This window comes from Thamnophis sirtalis, unplaced genomic scaffold, assembly GCF_051295495.1.
Source record: "Thamnophis sirtalis isolate CommonGarterSnake01/CBP01778 unplaced genomic scaffold, rThaSir2_p1.2 scaffold_16, whole genome shotgun sequence".
In the NCBI taxonomy this organism is placed as follows: domain Eukaryota; kingdom Metazoa; phylum Chordata; class Lepidosauria; order Squamata; family Natricidae; genus Thamnophis; species Thamnophis sirtalis.
In genome coordinates this window covers 2,893,928-2,914,703 of record NW_028261396.1, presented here as the reverse complement: position 1 = coordinate 2,914,703, position 20,776 = coordinate 2,893,928, and the positions used below count along the sequence as shown (strand labels likewise).

Sequence of the window (20,776 nt, the reverse complement as noted above, 5' to 3'; positions counted from 1 at the left end):
TGGTCCAATTGGACCTAAACCGTCCCGTAGAGATGGTGAACGGGAAGACTACGTTCTGCTGATCACAGGGACATCGCAAAGTCCCTGATTGATGCAGGAAAAGGTTTCTCAGTTGGCGTTAAAAACTCAGCCCCTAGGCTGATGAAATAGGGACGGCTCCAAAATGGAAGGAAACGGAAGAGAAAGTGTTTGCAGCTGGTGAGGAATTTTTATCTGTTTTAAAAGAGCCTGCCTATAAAAAACTTAAAGCTAATTTAAATCTAAGAATAAAATAAATAGGCGGCGGAATTAAGCTTTGGATGGTTTTGGTCAGCGTATTATCTTAATTTTTAAACGTTATTTTCATGGATGGGATTTATGCAAACCATTTGAAATGAATGGATCAATTTTTCTTCTTCTAAAATTTTTACTATTACTTTCACAACCTATGGACTAAACTTCTCCTTATTCATCACTACATGTGTCTTTTACTCTTTCTTCTCTATTTCATGTAAGAATTTGACTTTTTTTAAAACTTGGAATATTAAAAGATAGAAAAAGAACAAAGAGAATTGCAACAATTGTAACAACAAAGGGAGAGATAACTGCTACTCGAAGACTGGAAACTTGAGCACTGAAAACAAAATACTTTTACTTTCACTACTGATTATTCTGGTCTGGAATTTTAAAGTCTCACAGTTTGTTTGTAGAAAGTGATAAGAAGTAAAGCCCTATTTGTTTATACAAATGTTCCTTTGAAGTATTCCCTTAACCAGAGATCTCATGGTGAACCTAGGTGTAACCTTGTAAAAATCTTCCAAGTCAGAGCAGCAGTGTTTTAATAGCTGGAAACAAAAGATTATTTCCAACAACAGAGAGAAACTGTCAGCTTGCAAGAGGTAATGTTTGCAATACAGAAAATGTTTGAAAAATTAGAGCAACACCAGCAATATGATGGTTAACTAACTTCTTACAGAATAAACTTGTATAGACTAAAGCTCACTTGATTAGTGATGTTATGGGGTTCAGAGAACAACATGTTTGTGCAAATAGTTCATTGAAAAAAGATCAGATGTCATTCTATGTTTACACATGCAATGGGCTCTTCATTCCATCCCAGCCTGTTCTCATCTTTCACTTCCATGTGTTTCAAGATGTCCACAATTTGGCCTCAGGATGGCAGCGCATAAAACAGCTGGCTCATACTTTCAAAGCTTCTGTAACATTAAAGAAAGCAGCCAAACATATTCACTGGCTGTAACACAGGAAATGCCGAGAATGCAGTTAGAACACTACCTCTAAATATGCTTTCTGAAGGAACTGAATCAGTTAGGGCCATCAGTATTAAAGTAGTTCTTCCTATTTTGTTTTAAAGATATGAACAGAATATAAACTCTTATCCAGTGTTTCTCAACCTTGGCAACTTGAAGATGTCCGGACTTCAACTCCCAGAATTCCCCAGCCAGCGAATGCTGGCTGGGGAATTCTGGGAGTTGAAGTCCGGACATCTTCAAGTTGCCAAGGTTGAGAAACACTGCTCTTATCATTACATTTTACTTCTCTTTGATGTCCTCTGGTCGATATACTCTTTTTACATTTTAAGGACCATTTCACATTATCTGAACATCTTCAAACATTTTTAATGTATTTATTTCTGAGTGAGGAAAAAGCATGGTTCCTAATCAAATATAATCATATTCTCCACATAAAAACATTTCAAGTTACCTTGTACAAAAAACCAGTTTTATTATTAGACATGGATTTTAAAGCAGGTTTCCAAGCATTGCTGCCTTTTTTGCAAATTTGCTCAGTGTATGCTGTCACACTGAGGAACTGGGAAAGAAGAGGTGGGAAGAGAGAGAGAGAAACCAAAAGAAAAAAAGAGAATGAACTCACACTCTCTCTGTGGGGGGGGGGGGAAGAATGGAAAAGAACTGATACATTTAGGAAATGCAGAGCCATTTCTGCAAATAAAGAGCATTTCATTATTACCTTTGGAAATGTTCTTCTTGGTTTTGTGAGGGATTGGCACCCCGGTTCCACCACAAAACCGCGCTCGACTAAACCGCGCCCGACTAAACCGCGTCATTGACGTCATCAACAGGGTGACAACAGCGCGGAGACAGAAGCACGCTGTAAACCCTAAACCTAAAATTAACCCCTAAACCTAAACCTAACCCCCCTAAACCTAATCCTAACCCTAACCCTAAACCTAACCCTTAACCTAACCCTAAACCTAACCCTAAACCTAACCCTTAACCTAACCCTAAACCTAATCCTAACCCTTAACCTAACCCTAAATCTAACCCTAACCCTTAACCTAACCCTAAACCTAACCCTAACCCTTAACCTAACCCTAAACCTAACCCTTACCTTAAGTTGAATCGGCTTGCTTTCAAAGCGCTATTTAAAGCGCCTTTCTTTCTCCGCGCTGGCTGTTGTCGCCCTGTTGATGACGTCAGCGACGCGGTTTAATCGGGCGCGGCTTAGTCAAGCGCGGTTTTGACAGGTCACGAAAAATATAACAAGAATGAGTAAAATAGGACAGGAGACATTCCCAGCAAGGATCACACTGCCTACCAACAGTGGCTGATACTAAACTAAACTCCGAAGTGGAATTATTTCGGCTTAGGAGATGTAAGAGTTCAACAAGGGTGAGCTAGAATTATTTTTTTTATATCAATAATGTTACAATCACGCCCCAGCTCTTAAAACAATTGCTTGAAAATATCACTGAAGTCTCAAATTAGTCAGTCTTCCAGGGAAGCATGGTGAAGTGAATATGTCTTTGCACAAACGGAGCTGACATCTGCGTGGGAAAGAGAAGCCAGTGAATGAATCAGCTCCCCGGAATCCTTTCCTGATTAGGGAGAGGACCAGGCAGGGGTGGGTTTCTCGCCCCGTTCCAACCGGTTCGGTTGGAACGGGGCCGGCGGCGTCCTCGTGCATGCGCGCAGTGCACGCATGCGTACTAGCGTCTGTGCGATGCTCCAGCTGCTCCTGGAGGATCGCGCAAGCGCTGTATGCATCCTGCGCATGCGTGGAAGCACAGAACTCGTCAAAACCGGGTAAGAAATGCGGGCGGGCAGGTGGCTCCTTCGGCGTTCCCGAAGTTACTTACTTCCGGGTTCGCTGGCCAACCGGTTCACGGGGACCGCCGCGAACCGCCTGAAACCCACCCCCGGGACCAGGGATCACTCATAATGCTTCATACAGATGCTCCCCACATCAAAATCATAAAACAGTAATTTCTAGAGGGTTTTAGAACACTTGGAGCTTGAAGAGTGAGCTCTGACCATACCAGGTTTCAAAGAAACATCGATTGATTGGGGTTTTTTTTTTTAATATTAAGAATCTTCAAAAGAATAAATTTTATTACATAGGGCAATTTCTTCCAATCCTCAACAGAAGAGGTTTCATTAAATTTCAGAACTTAAAGAGAAAAACTTTGTTATTTGGAAATAAGTAGCACAACAATAACCAGAACATTAATTTTATAAAGTTTTTTTTTAAACGGATTAAGGGGCCAGATTAACTGGATATAAGATTAGCCGCCCGGAGTCCTTCGGGATTGGGCGGCCTATAAATTTAATAAATCCAATCCAATCCTAGATTATGAAATAATGGTTCCTTTCCTTTTAAAACCCTATTAAAAATACATGAAGATTTTGAATTTAAGTAAGAAAAAAAAATATTTCTCTAGGAAAATATTGCAGATTAGAGAAAAACATGGTAAGGGGAGACTTTGAAAGCTGGTTACTAGAGGAAACCAGAAAAAAAATAAGATTATAATGAAAGAAGACCCACTAATACAAAATAGAGAAACGATGCTAACTCTGGAAGAATTCAAGGATATTTATCAATAATGTATTCAGAACTTTCTGTTGAGGTTGTCCTTTGGAAATAGGTTCAAGAGAGGACACAGAACAGAAAACCAGGCTGCTTTGGATATGGATTTAGGAATGATATTGACAAAAATGCTCTACAGCAGTGTTTCTCAACCTTAGCAACTTGAAGATGTCCGGATTTCAACTCCCAGAATTCCCCAGCCAGCATTCGCTGGCTGGGGAATTCTGGGAGTTGAAGTCCGGACATCTTCAAGTTGCCAAGGTTGAGAAACACTGCTCTACAAGCTTTAACAAATGAAACTCCTGGAAGTTTTATAGCTCAAAAGGAAACACAAATAATGAGTCGGAAGAGTGACTTGGACAACTTTCTCACTTGGCACTTACAAAAGAGATGTGTTATACCCACACAGGAGTTCCTGAGAAAAGATAAAGAAAGAATGAAAAGAAATCAGCTTCTGGGACACTTACTATAAAAGAATAAACACCCAGACTTTTAAAAGTGAAAAGCAAATTTATAAAGTTGACCGAGATTAAAACGAGAATGATTTTCTTTTCTTAGCAGCTTTGAGTGGTTTTTTTTTCTTTCAATACCACAACTGAATCATGAGGTTTTTAAGATTTGTTATTAGATAAGACACGGGAAGAGATTTTTTGTGGTATTTTTAGAGAAAGTGATAAACAACTGTATAGTACAGGTAGACCTCAACTTATGACCACAATGTGGATCAGAATTAACAATTCTATTGTTAAGCAAGGCAGGTGTTAAATGAGAAATGCATATAAAATACCAGTGTTCAAATCTAAGATATTTTAAAAGGTAATAATTAGTTATTAGTGTCTAATCTAAGATATTTTAAAAGGTAAGAATTAGTTATTAGTGTCTAAACCAAATTTTAGGAAGTTTTCTAGAGGTTATAGTCATTCAATGACATGTTTTTATGTCATGTTACACACATTTTTCCTTTCTTCCACAGCTGAGATCTTTTGAAGATTAATGCTAGAATAATTCTATTCCAGTACCATATTTGTAGCAACTGTATTAGCTGAATGACTCACACTTGTTTTGTTAAGCTAGCCCCAAGCATAATGTATCACGCAAAATAATATTTTAAGAACTACTGTATCTACAACTTTTATCTCAGCAAGTATCACGTGCGTCTCTAAAAACATGAAGCCTTCTCATCCAAAATTATCTCAGTTAAGGAATCAATATTTCCAAGAAGTGTCAGGTCTGTTCCTTACACGCAGAGCAACTTTCACAAATAACCCCTAATTTCATTTCACAAATAACTTCATATGCCATGATTAGTATGAACAGAAATGTAGGTTTCCACTTTTTCGTTCAATGCCTTAATCCTGTCTATTTAGAGTCTGATTTATCTCACAGAACTCTTGTTTAAAAAGCATACATATAACCTAGAATTCATTTGCAATCAAAACATTGCACAGCCCAAGTGAATTGAAAGCCACTATAGAAACTATAGCAATAGCAATAGCAATAGCAGTTAGACTTATATACCGCTTCATAGGGCTTTCAGCCGTCTCTAAGCGGTTTACAGAGTCAGCATATTGCCCCCAACAACAATCCGGGTCCTCATTTTACCCACCTGGAAGGATGGAAGGCTGAGTCAACCCTGAGCCGGTGAGATTTGAACAGCCGAACTGCAGTCAGCTGAAGTAGCCTGCAGTGCTGCATTTAACCACTGCGCCACCTCGGCTCTTTTTGAACAGTGAGGTGCAGAAGCCACAAAAAATATTTCTCATCGAGCTCTCATTTACTTGCCAAATTAAATCATTTACAAAAAAAAACCCTGTATCCTAATATTTCCCTCAAATCATAATGGAGCTTGTTCCACAAGCCAAGAGACGAGATGGTTCCAGATGGTAGCCAATGCCACTTTGAAGAGGGAGATGTTCCAACCGCTTTGAAGAAGGAACGGGTTCATCTATTCTTCAAGAAACCAGTCATAGATACAACAGTACTAGACAAACTCCTCTTCCATCCCAAGCCTCCCTTTTTGGGAGGAAGGTTGTTGAGAAAGAGTGTAAGAGATAATAAAGGGTTGTAAGATTATCTGGATTTACACTCTGGATTCAGATCTGTATATGAAGCAGTAACTGCACCAATCACATTCATGATTGATGGCTGGAGAAGCTTGGATGATAGAAACACACTACGGTACTAGGATGCTGCTGAATCTCTCAATAGCCTTCATTATTGTCTACCATAATGTGTTCTAGAATGCCACCAAGGGCTGGGAATTGTATGGAATGCAGGGCCGAGGTGGCGCAGTGGTTAGGGTGCAGTACTGCAGGCCACTTCAGCTGACTGTTATCTGCAGTTCAGTGGTTCTAATCTCACCGGCTCAAGGTTGACTCAGCCTTCCATCCTTCCGAGGTGGGTGAAATGAGGACCCAGACTGTGGGGGGCGATATGCTGACTCTGTAAACCGCTTAGAGAGGGCTGAAAGCCCTATGAAGCGGTATATAAGTCTAACTGCTATTGCTATTCTTCCCAATTCTGTTTAACATCACCGGGGAGTTGCTAGGAAGGTTACTGGTTCAAGGTCAAATACATTTGATATGCTAATGATATTCAATTGCACATCTCCACCCTAGGCCAAATGGGATATATAAGGCAGTTAAACCTCAATGCCTGGAGACTAAAATGCGGAGAGACAGATTCAGACTCATCCCAAGCAAGATGGAAGGACTGCTGATTCAAAAGTCTTCCGATTTCAAGGGATTATCAGTATTGATTCTTGATGGGATTGTGCTTCTCCAGGAGAGCATGCTTGAAAGCTGGGGATCCATCGAGACTGATTCCTCTTTGAAGACAATCTTTTGTTTTGTGCTTCCGTCATTTCTTACATTGATTACAGTGGTTTGTTTTCTATGGAGTTGCACCTTGGACTACCCCAAAATTGTAAAATCCCAAAAGCTGGAGGACAATGGTGGGTATTTTCCATGGAGATTCTCCCATTCCTACTTGTTCCAACTTGCCAAATGAGGCAAAGGTAGCTCCATGGCCTTGCAGAATCCGATAAAGATCTGGTTTTTCCAACACAGCTTTGGGATATGTATGTCAGAGTGTATTTGTAACAATTTTATCACTGTTAAGTTTTGCTTTAGTTTATTGTATTACTGCTTCATTATAATTTGAATGTGTACTTTATCTAGAGTTCACCAAGAGTGATGCACTGGATAAATTTCATAAATAAAAATAAAATTCTTCTAGTCTTCCATCTACAGTCAAGTACTGGTTTAATCTTTTAATGTTTGGCGTATCCTCTAAAACCAACTCATCTCACAATTCATTAGCTACCCTCTGTTTAAATTAGTGAAATGAAACCAGTTCATTACACTCCATTCCAAGCAAAAAAAAAAATGGAAATCAACAATAAATGTCCATACTTTATAAGTGTCATTTCATCAGTAGATATTGCCATTCTAGCAGAGTCACCAAAGGCAGATGTAAATTTAAGCAAAACACATAAGTATCCAGAACAGGGTCATTTTCTAGATTTAAAATGACCATTTTGCAGCTTTGTTAAAAGTCCAAGTATAAATCTCACCCAAGAATGATCTGAGAAAAATCACAATTTTAAAGGATACATACACTTCCATCTTTTTGAATGATGAATACTTTGAATTTTTCTGGACATCTGACGTATTTATCGGACATGAAATGAAGAGACTGAAGTCACACAATTGCAGGAAGCAGTGTAGTAGGCCAGTGGTCTCCAACCTTGGCAAGTTTAAGACTTGTGGACTTCAACTCCCAGCTTTGCTGGCTGAGGAACTCTGGGAGTTGAAGTCCACAAGTCTTAAAAGTTGCCAAGGTTGGAGACCACTGTAGTAGACAGCATAGCAATAGGTGGTAGTTGAGTCACTTGGTTGATTGCTTGAGTCAAATGGCTAATCTGAGCATTTACCCAATTCTGGCACAGGTTCACTCAAGTTTTATATTATTAGAAGGTATTAGAGACCAGCTCAGCACTCAACAGCGTAGCAAGAGGATCAGTTGCCACTCTCTAAGTCTAAGAACTTGGAGCACTTTTGCCTCCCTAGCAGATAAAAGTCTCACTGGAATTAGTCACACCATCTCTTGAGAGACCGCCTGCTGCCAATTACCTCCCAAAGACCCATTAGATCACACAGGGTTGGCCTCCTCCGGGTTCCGTCTACTAGCCAATGCAAACTGGCTACTACCCGGGGGAGGGCCTTCTCTGTGGCAGCTCCGGCCCTCTGGAACGAACTCCCCGCAGGGATTCGGACCCTCACCTCTCTCCAGGCCTTCCAAAAAGCCGTCAAAACCTGGCTTTGCCGGCAGGCCTGGGGTTGATGTGTTCCCCTCCCCTCTCGACTTGTGAGGTTGCGTGATTCTTGCTTTTTTAATTATCTGTAGTTTGTTCTATGTTCCCCCTTTTCCCCTTTTTGAATTGTTCGCCGCCCTGAGTCCTTCCCGGAGAAGGGCGGCATACAAATAATAAAGTTCAATTCAATTCAATCTCCAATCAGTCTGGTCTGGAAATACTTTATTCAATATTATTGATTGGAAATATTTAATAAGGACCCAGTTTGATGCAGTGATTACCAGGCTAGAAAGTGAGCAACCATGAGTTCCAGTGAGTCTCCTTATCCACAAAACCACCTGGGTGACTTTGGGCCACTTTCTCTATATCCTAACAAGAATGGAACGGAAACCCACTTCTGAAAAGCTTGCCAAGAAAAAAAAGCAGACACTAATCCAGGCAGTTGGCAGGAGTCATGACTAACTTGAAAGTGCAGGTCCTTGTAAAATTCTTGCCCATTTTCTATTGTGTAGGTGGCAGAGTATTTTCAGAATTGCACATCTTTTTTTATATATATTTATTTTGTTTGTTTTTTTCTTTTCTTATTTTTTTTTAATGTTCAAAAGTTTTATTTCTTTTAAGACAAACATTTCATCATTCCTCAATCAGTAAGACATCGAAGTACAATTTTTTGTATGTCAAAATGATTCTAGTTTACCACCAAATTCTTGTCTAGCCTAATGTATACCCCTCCCTCCCTCCACCCTCTCCCCCAACCCCCCTCCTCCTTCTCCCCCCCCCCCGACTTCCCAGAACCCGTACACGGTATGGATTTTTAACAAACACAGTCTAAAATCTGTTGAAAAAAAGAAATAAAGAAATTAATGACATTCTACATTGACCTTAGCTTCTTCTTGCTGAACTAACTTTAAACAATTTAACTCATTTCTGATCTTAAGCATAGGCTAACTGGAATTTCATGGTCCCGTATTTATTTTGTATATAGTCAATCCGTTTTTTCCAGTCGAAGCAGAATTGCACATCTTTTTATCGGTGTGAAAAATTCTCACGTTTTTTCATCTGCATATACAATATGTATAATAAAAATACCAATCATGTAATTCCCTTTCAGAAGCAAAAAATAAATAAAAGTCAAAGAAATTTAAGTATGGGGAAGGGAAGGGAATTCTAATTTATACTAACACCATTTATTACACAGAGTCTCTCATTATCAGTCTAGCCTTCCAGCATGTTTTTACATGCCTTCCTTCCTTCCTGCACTGCCTTTTGTTCTTTAAACATTTCTCTCTTTTTTTTTGAGGTTTCATCAATTGATCCAATCAAAATTTTCTAGTGTTTTTCTTCCTCTCAACCCGTCCATTCATCAATGTATTTTGCAATTTTACTCTCAATTATTTGCGCTATATGACCAAACCACCTCAAATAAGTTTTTCATACGAGTCATTCACTTTTTATTTAATACAGCCGAGGTGGCGCAGTGGTTAGAGTGCAGTACTGCAGGCCACTTCAGCTGACTGCTATCTGCAGTTCGGCGGTTCAAATCTCACCGGCTCAGGGTTGACTCAGCCTTCCATCCTTCCGAGGTGGGTGAAATGAGGACCCGGATTGTTGCTGGGGGCAATATGCTTACTTTGTAAACCGCTTAGAGAGGGCTGAAAGCCCTATGAAGCGGTATATAAGTCTAACTGCTATTGCTATTGCTATTAATACACTTTCATTCAATACTGATTCTTTATAGAACCACTCTCTTCATTAGCTACAAAAAATTCATTAAATCCCCAACATACTTTTATGTTCGTTCTGATGTAATTAATCATCAACTAAAGTGATAGACCACACACCCATTACATTCCTGCTAGCAGTTGTATGCCTTAATCTTTCTTAGCAATAGCAATAGCAGTTAGACTTATATACCGCTTCATAGGGCTTTCAGCCCACTCTAAGCGGTTTACAGAGTCAGCATATCGCCCCCAACAATCTGGGTCCTCATTTCACCCACCTCGGAAGGATGGAAGGCTGAGTCAACCTTGAGCCAGTGAGATTAGAACCGCTGAACTGCAGATAACAGTCAGCTGAAGTGGCCTGCAGTACTGCACTCTAACCACTGCGCCACCTCGGCTCTTTCTTCACCCATTCCCCATTTTTAGTAAACATTCCATTAAAGGTTTCCCCTGTCGAGTCATGTCCGACTCTAGGGGGTGGTGCTCATCTCTGTTTATTAGCAGAGGAAGCCAACCGGCATTGTCCAAAGACACTTCTGCGGTCATGTGGCCAGCATGACCATACACATGGAATGCTGTTACCTTCCCACCACAGTGGTACCTATTAATCTACTTGCATTTGCATGCTTTCAAACTGCTAGGTGGGCAGGAGCTAGGGCAAGTAACAGGAACTCACCCCATCACCTGTCACTCAGGTCTTGAACCCAAGCTATCGGATTTCCAGCTGACAAGTTCAGCATCTTTAACCACTGAACCATTGTACTTCCAAACATTCCATTGACAACATATAAAAATATATAGGTGGCGCAGTGGTTAAATGCAGCACTGCAGGCTACTTCAGCTGACTGCAGTTCTGCAGTTCGGCTGTTCAAATCTCACCGGCTCAGGGTTGACTCAGCCTTCCATCCTTCCAAGGTGGGTAAAATGAGGACCCGGATTGTTGGGGGCAATATGCTGACTCTGTAAACCACTTAGAGAGAGCTGAAAGCCCTATGAAGCGGTATATAAGTCTAACTGCTATTGTTATTGCTATCTAGTTTTTTGCAAATAATGTATATTTTCTAGTCATTCACTCCATTTTGCTCATTTTTTAAAAAAAAATCAAATTAACATATCTCATTGCCTTACACTTTCTACCCAACATTTTCTGCAAATCACATTGTTACATGTCAACAGCATGGCATCATCTGTGTTTAAAATAGATGGGACATCTTCACACTTTCCATTTGTGAACTGCACTTTTGTGTCCCTCTGTAATATGATACTTTTTCATCATTTTCCAAAAGGCTTCTGCATTCTATTTCTTTCTCTAGTTTTCTTTCATTCTGTTGGGAAAATAATCTATCTTGTAATACTTTTTCATGCACGACCTATATTTTTACACACTTTTATCATTTACTCTCTCCATTCCAAAATTCAGTTTTCTATGGATCTGGTTATCACCACAGAGATACTGATCTCCACCGCTCAGCATGACTGATTTTCTAGTTTTTCACAAACAGTAATTTTTTTAGTGAGACATAGAAGGTAGAATCTACTGCATCAGCCTCAGTCATACCCAAATCGTATAGAGCAGTGGTCTCCAACCTTGGCAACTTTAAGACTTGTGGACTTCAACTCCCAGAGTTCCTCAGCCAGCTTTGCTGGCTGAGGAACTCTGGGACTTGAAGTCCACAAGTCTTAAAGTTGCCAAGGTTGGAGACCACTGGTATAGAGCCATGATGGAGAACTGTTCTGACCCCCTCCTCCATCCAGTAACGAAAGCCGAGACAAGCTTAATTAGAATGTCCTTTAATAACAAGACCAGAATCTCGGTGGTTGAAAGCCAAGCATACAAACAGATAAGGACCTTGGCAGCAATTCAGACAAACCTTGGCAACAATCCAGCCTGCCAAGTTAGTTACGTTCTCTTTAGTCAATGCGTTGACTTCTGCAAAGAGGGGCGTGTGCACAAGCAGTCTTTTTTATAGTCTGGAGAGGAGCCTAATGACCACCAGCTGAGCGCAATTACCTCTTGTACTTGCGCAACTGTTCCTGATGCCTATTAGCTCTTCGATGGTGTGCATCCAGGAACAACTCACTGCTGGTTTCTGGATCACTCTCCCTTGTCTCCTCCCCACTGATCCAAGGCTCAGGCACCACCTGGTGGCCAACCAGTCTCTCTGCGCCCTGCTCGGAGTCGGAACCCTGTCCAGGGTCCTCCACATCCTCCAGGGCCGACTCATAGGGGCCCTCGCTGTCGGAGTCTGGTGGCAGCTCCAACGGCTCCTGCTGGGCCACAACAGAGGTGGCACACAAAACCCGCTCTGGGGGAACATGCGCCATTGTCAGCTGTTCTTCTGGTATCTGGCATGCACATCCATGCCGGCCAGATGATCTTTGTGCATGCCGGAGGCCCAGAAACCCGAAGACCAGGTGGCCAGCGCGCATGCGGGCACCAGAAACCAGAAGACTAGCTGGTCTTTGAGTTTCCAGGGCTCTGGAAGTCACACGTGCGCTTGCGTGCACACACACACATTTCGGTTTGGCCACTCGATGCCAAAAAGGTTTGCCATCACCGATATAGAGCATCATTCTGCTGCTAAGACAGCAATGACCAAAGTCCTGGTTACCCCAAGCGTGCTCACATGCATGCATGCAAACTAGAATATCTAATCTGGAGGCCATCTTGCAAGCCAAAACACTAGCCCACATCCCACCAACTAGAGCATGTTGGATACACTCAGTGTATCTTTGTCTTGTTGTTTTAAGTTTATATTTATTCTTCTTGTATGCTGGTGGCTGGCTGAAGGTCATTTTAAAGTACATTGTTCCAATTTAGACCCTAAATTGGAACAATGTTCCAGCTTCAGCACTGTCCATTTATTTTCTAAAAAAATCTAAAACAAGCAAGGCAGCTGAACTGAAAATAATATTTGAACAAGGTAAAATATAAATCATTAAGCTCGTTATATTTAATAATGCACTAATCTCCCAAGGAAATATTGAATACTTTTGAATAATATTGAATATTGAATAATCCAGCCAATTATACAAGCAACCTGAAATTATATTCCCTTTCATTTTAACATTTTATTGGTTTATAGAATAGAATAAAAATACAAAAATACAAAATCAAATAGTAGGACATGAAGGGGAAGGGGAAAAGAGAGTTGACTCCCAACTCCCTCTGTTGCAGTAGAATAAAGCATTAACATTGAACCTCGATTTTTTATTTTTCCATAGGAGTATAAACTAGCCATTTCTATAACGACAATTCAATCTAATCAGTAAAACCCAAGATCAAAGCTTCATTTTTTTCCACCTCAAGCACAAAATCCAGAAGTCTCCAAGTAGAACTGAAATTATATTTCCAATTTGATCTTATTTTGATCGATGCATATTTCCGTATAGTAACCAACTTTCAAATATAGATAACTCACACACACAAAACAGGAGGCAATAGCAGCAGAAGATGTCATGAACATATTTATTGTGGATTAGATATAGACTTAGTCTGGATTACTGTAACACGCTCTACATGGGGCTGCCCCTGAAGAGTGTTTGAAGACTGCAGTTGGTCCAGAACGCAGCCGCGCGAGCGATATTGGGTGTACCTAGATACACCCATGTTACACCCATCCTCCGCAAGCTGCACTGGCTCCCTATTGGTCTCCGAACACGCTTCAAGGTGCTAGTCGTTACTTTTAAAGCCCTACATGGTACTGGACCTGGCTACCTGAGAGACCGCCTCCTGCCACATATCTCTCAATGACCAACAAGATCGCACAGGTTGGGCCTCCTCCGGGTGCCGTCGGCCGGGCAATGCCGGCTGGCGATTCCCCGGGGGAGAGCCTTCTCTGTAGCTGTGCCGGCCCTGTGGAACGATCTACCCGTAGAGATCCGGACCCTTACCACTCTCCCGGCCTTCCGTAAAGCCGTCAAGACCTGGCTGTTCCGGCAGGCCTGGGGCTGTTGATCAATGTCCAGCCCCACCTACACTGAATGGATGATGTGCAATTTTAATTATGTAGCTTTATTTTTAAATTTTAAATGTTTTTTATCTGTCTGTAAGCCGCCCAGAGTCCCTAGGGAGTGGGCGGCATACAAATTTTATTAAATTGGAAATTAGTCATACTAAGAATCAAAACCACTGAAATTAATTGGGCATAAACTAGGCTAATATAAGCTCCATTGGTTTCAATGTTCCTATCTAGACTGCAATAAATTCTAACAATCCTTCTCTTCGTCAATATGACGTTTCTGGTTAATATTTTTTTTTTCAAGGAGAAGCAAGTTACTTATAGAAAAGGAGTGGCAGAATCTGGGGGGGGGGAGGCAGGGTTAAAAGTGGGCTCAGCCTAGCATCCCTACGTAGCCAAACACGAACTAAATCTAACCCCCACTTGAATGTCACTGACCCTTATCTAACCCCAAGCAGGTGCTAACCCCTTAGCTGAGAAGATTTCTGTAAATAGACATGATTAGCAATACATCAGTTTAATTGGACCTGGTCTTTCACCTGACATTACTCATTAACTCATTTTCCCTTCTCAGAAAGCAGTATGAAAGAAGAAATAGAATGTGTTGAAAAACTGGTTCATTCATATATCATTACGTGAGCTCTTGCTAAACCAAGAAATACTAGCTATACAACCAGGGCCGGATTTTCCTATAGGCTAACTGGGCTTCAGCCTAGGGCCTCAAGATCAAGAGGGGCCTACATTCAAATGGTTAGCAAAATTAAAATTACACCATTCTAAAAACAGTGAACACTAAAACACTGAACCGAAAATAAGGAGAAATTCTACGCGTATGACTAATAAACAAACATAAAAATGTATTGGTTAAGATCGTTCCAGCGCCGCGGCAGTTGGGGAGCCCCTCCCACATTCCCGGCACTGGCAGTCTGGCGAGAGGCGCGGCCACTCCCAGTAGCCGCCCTGTCGACGCGGAGCCCACCAGCGGCCAGGCAGGTGAGGGCAAGGCGGCCGAGCCGGGCAGCTGAGCGCAGCAGGGAAGGCGGCTGGCCTCGCTGCCTTTGCCGCAGAGCAGAGCCGCCCTCCGTCGGGAGGCCAGCTATATATATTGATATATATATTGATATATATCACAGTAATGATGTATTTCATTGTCTCTCATGTAATTTACAAACTTAAAAATGGGAGGTGAAAGGGCCTCATAAGTGGAATAGCCTAGGGCCTCTTTTCATCTAAATCCGGCCCTGTATACAACAGTGCAATCCTATTATCATTTACCTTGTCTAAGTACTCAGGAATGCAAAGTGCTACACAGCCTCAGGTGCTGTTAAGATGGGGCTGCAGTCCAGACTTGCCCAATATGCAGTTTGTCAAAAAAGAAAAAGCCATCCCGGTGGCATTTTCTGAAAAAATAAGCAATCCAATAGCTGCCAACTATTGCCACCACTAGGAAGGATCTGTTGTTGCCACCCAGGGTTCCAGAGCACCTCACAGCTCAAAACGACATGCTACCAAGCACCAACCCCTCCAAGCACCACGATCACTGCATAACAGGGCATGTGCAGCCACGCTGAACCACAGGAAACAAACTCCATAACATCCTAATATCCTGATAGTGCAGAACATAACATCCTGATAGTACTCCATAACATCCTGATAGTTCATAACAAAACATCCTGACCAGGATATAACCATATATAGACAGAACTTCCCTGAGCAGTAGATTAGCAATTGTACTTTTACAGGCTGTCTTTAATCACATGCTATTGCTCCTCCTGCCTTTGTCCTATCTCAATAAAAGGGGCTCCCAGGGTCCAATCTGGGTCGCTCCATCCCGAGAAAGATCGTGTCCGTGTCTTTTCTCAACATTGGCCTCATGGACGAACCACGGGTACTTCACATTTAGTAGCAGAGGATGGTTACTTCGCATAGAATAAAATCAATAAAATATGGCCAGTGCAATGAAGTGAGGGGTCTCGCTCTCCCTTGCCAATGGAGAATGGATGAAGATCCAGGTCTTTACTGCTCTCCTGAACAACAGCAGAGGGAGAGCCATCCAGGTCTTACGAGGCGGCATCATTCCAAAGGGCAGGTTATGCTGCAGAGAAGGGATGCTCTCGGAGTCCTGGTTAATGGCATTGTTTAATCAAGGAAGCCCAGAGAGCACCAACCCTTCAGGATTGAATTGGCTAGGCAGATACTATGGGAGATAGACAGTGGCTCAAGCAACCAAGCCCTATGCCATGTAGGGCTTTATAGGTAACAACCAGCACCTTGAATCACACCCAAAGGCAATCAGAGGTGTTATACAGCCACACCCAGCCAAGCCGGTTATTTTCACGCTACCATATTCTGGACCAGTTGAAGCTTCCAGATGGTCTTCAAGGACAGCTCCACATAAAGAGCATTGCAGTAGTCAAGCCTCAAGAGGACTAGGTATAAGTGACTGACTGAAGTCCTCCCCCCTACATGGCATCGGACCGGGTACCCGAGAGACCGCCTTCTGCCAATTACCTCCCAAAGACCGATTCAATCGCACAGACTAGGCCTCCTCCGGATTCCATCCGCCAGCCAATGTCACCTGGCGACCCCCCAGGGGAGGGCCTTCTCTGTTGCATCTCCGGTCCTCTGGAACGATCTCCCCATGGAGATCCGGACCCTTACTATCCTCCCGGCCTTCCGTAAAGCTACTAAGTCCTGGCTGCTCCGGCAGGCCTGGGGCTGTTGAAGTATCCAGCCCCACTTCAATTATGAATGTTGTTGTATTTTAAATTGCTGTATTGTCTTATTTATTCCCCTTCCCTTTTTATTGTAAGCCGCCCGGAGTCCTTCGGGAGTGGGCAGCATACAAAACTAATAAAACCAAACCAACCCCTCCCGATCTAGAAAAAGACAGAACTGGCACTCCCAATTCTGCACAGCCCTTCCTAGCCACAGCTGATACCAGCTCTTCAAACTGGAACTACAAATCCAGAAGATATATTATGATAGATAGATAGATAGATAGATAGATAGATAGATAGATAGATAGATAGATAGATAGATAGATAGATGATAGATAGATGGATGATAGATAGATAGATAGATAGATAGATAGATAGATAGATAGATAGATGATAGATAGATGATAGATAGATAGATAGATGATAGATAGATAGATAGATAGATAGATAGATAGATAGATAGATAGATAGATAGATAGATAGATAGATAGATAGATAGATAGATAGATAGATAGATTTATTTATAGGCCGCCCTTTTCCCTGAGGGGACTCAGGGCGGCTTACAACGTATAGGGAAGGGAGTACACACAATGACATATAAAGACAGTACGTAATTAAAAATAGAAGCAACATTCATTCATCATTCGGGAGGGGACGGATTATAATCTTTAACCCCAGGCCTGACGGGATAGCCAGATCTTGAGGGCTGTGCGGAAGGTCTGGAGGGTGGTGAGGGTACGAATCTCCACGGGGAGATCGTTCCAAAGGGTCGGAGCTACTACTGAAAAGGCTCTCCTCCGTGTAGTTGCCAGTCGACACTGACTGGCGGATGGGACTCGGAGGAGGCCTAATCTGTGTGATCTAATAGGTCGCAAGGAGGTAATTGGCAGGAGGCGGTCTCTCAAGTATAAGCGTGATTGATTGGTTGACAAATATTTCTCACTTCTTTTTAGACACATACGGCAAGAAATACAAGCAACTAGTTTCCCCAATAACAAACGAAAAGGGCAGCAGTATGGTAACGTTATTAGGAAGACCAAAAATTCTTAATCTCAAACGACAACTGTCAACTTTTCCATAAGGGATTTTTTTTTCCCTGAACTACAATAATCATTCAGTTGGTTATTAGGCCATCCCTCTTAAAAAGTGTTTAGTGAAGGTAGTAATTTATCTCAGCACTGATGTTTGCATTCAGGTTCTCTGACAGGTTAAAATGAGGGATTTAAAAAAAGAGATAAGAATTCAATAGCGCATGGGGGCCCTCATTCTCAGATCTGCTTGCTGGCACAGAACCCGGGAGCTGCAATACAGGTATTATTGATTTCACTTTGCTAAAGTCTTGAGAACTGATGGTTTTCCTTTCTTCTTCCTGGGGGCTCCATAATGTCCCACATGACATTATATCCCCCAGGGAAATGTGCCTTAGAATTGCTTACAACAGCTTTTCAGAACCAACACAGCTTACATTCTATCTAGAACAGTGGTTCCCAAACTTGGCAACTTTAAGACTTGCGGACTTTAACTCCCAGAATTCTCCAGCCAGCTCTGCTGGCTGGAGAATTCTGGGAGTTTAAGTCCACAAGTCTTAAAGTTGCCAAGTTTGGGAACCACTGTTCTAGAGTATTGTAGGAGGCAAAAACCTACAGATTACAATACCAATTCATGTAGTAACATGATGCTAAACACAATGTTGATTTTATACTATACTTAATTGGTACTTAATTATACAGAAGAAATGAGGTTATAACCAGTAATTCTGTTCCCATAATTACAATACACACAAAAAATCACTAGATTTTTTTTCCTGCTATGGAACGTAAATCCTATGTGCCAACGCTGAAGCACGGAAGCATCTTAATTTGAGTATAAAGCTGAGCATGCACTAATACTGTCAGTATACTTTTACCAAAGGCCACAAATTCTCCTCAGATGGTTTCCAAATATGTTGGGATTAAAATTCTTTCCATACCAGCCCAGAATACCTGGGGAATTTCAGGAAGTCTTATCGTATCCAGAACAAAACAGACAGAAAAAGAGAAGGCTCTTCTGACCTTTAACAGCCCATAAAATCTTAATTTTTTAAACCACTGTTTACATTCGTGGCACGACAAAACCGTGGTCCACTAAAGCGCGCCTGACGAAAGTGCGTACGTGACGTCATCAGCAGTGCAACGAAAAAAATTAAAAATAAATTAAATTAAAATTAAAATAAAATTAAAGCAAGCCGATTCACATAAAGGAAAGGTAAGGGTTAGGTTTAGGGTTAGGGTTAGGTTAAGGGTTAGGTTTAGGGTTAGGGTTAGGTTAAGGGTTAGGGTTAGGTTTAGGGTTAGGTTAAGGGTTAGTGTTAGGTTTAGCGTTAGGTTAAGGGTTAGGTTTAGGGTTAGGTTTAGGGTTAGGTTAAGGGTTAGGTTAAGGGTTAGGTTTAGGGTTAGGTTTGGGGGGGTTAGGGTAAGGTTTTCGCGTTAATTTTAAATTTACCGCTCACAGCGCGATGTTTTCGTCGCGCTGTGATGACGTCACGTACGCGCTTTCGTCGAGCGCGCTTTAGTCTACCGCGGTTTTGTGGTGGAACCGTTTACATTTTCACTACTCAATGAAGGGTTGGCTTCCCAAGTGAGTCTGTGTTGCACAATTAATTTTTACCACAATTCACAAAAAATGTCACATTTTTTACATCAAGATGGGAATAAAACGTATACATGGGCCAGGTTCAATATTTTTCAACTTATTATGATAGCTGTATGTGGCACATTCTATGGCACAACTATAGTCCTCCATCCAGTTGAACATCTATAACTCAAGAAGGGTAATATTTGAGAACTAAAGCTTACAAATGCAATTGTGATTTGCCTTGATTTCTGCTTCATCCAGGGGTGGGTTTCAACCGGTTCAACCAACCTGCAAACCGGTTGGTCGCCGAACCCGGAAGTAAGTAACTTCCGGGGACGGCGAAGGGCGCACCCGCCCGCCCGCGGTCCTTACCCGGTTTTGATGAGTTCTGCGCTTCCACGCATGCGCAGGACGCATACAGCGCCTACACGATCGTCCAGGAGCAGCTGGAGCGTCGCGCAGAGGCTAGTATGCATGCGTGCACCGCGCGCGTGCACGAGGACGCCGCCGGCCCCGTTCCAACCGAACCGGTTGGAACGGGGTGAGAAACCCACCCCTGGCTTCATCAGACAAATAATAAACATCCATTGCTCATGATGGTAGATATTATAATAATTCAGATTAAGAAGACAAGGAATCAATATGCAGCATGTACTAAGGAACTGGAAATGAAGAGGCAACCAGAAGACTCTCAGACCTGAATCAAATTATGAAGCTTATGCATGGATATAAGTACTATGCCTTTTTCTTTCTTTAAAACTAACGAATGAAAACTCAAATTTCTTTACAATCTGGATCGTTACAGATTTTTGTACTTAGATGGAATTAGAATGTAGACGTCGGAACACTGGTGATGAAGCAATGAAAACATGTTAGCAACTCGGTAGAGAGAATTACAGCATCCCTCCAGGGTTTCTACTTGCAAACCATAGGTGTGATAAGCTTCTGGCACTTTAAACAACAGACAAGATGGGCTATACTTTTCTACATAAACAAGGTACCTGAAGGTGAATCTAGGCACCGGAAGTGATTCTAAAATCTTCATAAGACAATGTATATTAAAGATATGGAATGCACTAGGAGAACATATACCGTATTTTTTTGGAGTATAAGACGCACCTTTTCCCCTCAAAAAAGAGGGTGAAAATCTGGGTGCGTCTTATATACTGAATACAGCATTTTTGGCCTCCTGAAGCCCAACCCCATTTTGTGCTCATTTTTGCCCCCCCCTCCAGCCACCATGAGCACTCTATAAGCCTCCTAAATGCTATGCATGTCCTTTTTTTTCACAATTTTTTTTAATTTTCATTTTCATACACTCACATGTATACTGCACATGACCAACACCATACAGCATTAAACAAAAATTGCATCAATTCCTCTTGTCAACAATGCCTCAGAAAATAAAAACCCAATATAACTCTTCTGCTCTCCATACACCTCTTTCTTCCACCACCCTCCAACTTTCTATCTTCCCTCCATCATCTCCTTCTACGCTACTTCCCCTCCCCTTCTACCTCCTCTCTCCACATCCACTCCCCCCTTCCTTTTTTTGACATAAAACGGACCGTTTTTGCAAAAAATGTGCCGTTTTTGGGAGGTCTGCAGAGTGCAAAA

The 20,776-nt window shown here is 41.8% G+C and overlaps 1 protein-coding gene across 2 annotated transcripts in view; it reads right to left on the bottom strand.

Annotated features, from left to right (window-relative positions):
* Positions 1–20,776, bottom strand: part of MBOAT2 (membrane bound glycerophospholipid O-acyltransferase 2) — a 94,727-nt gene that overhangs the window by 43,317 nt on the left and 30,634 nt on the right. The gene's annotated exons all lie outside the window — the stretch shown is intronic.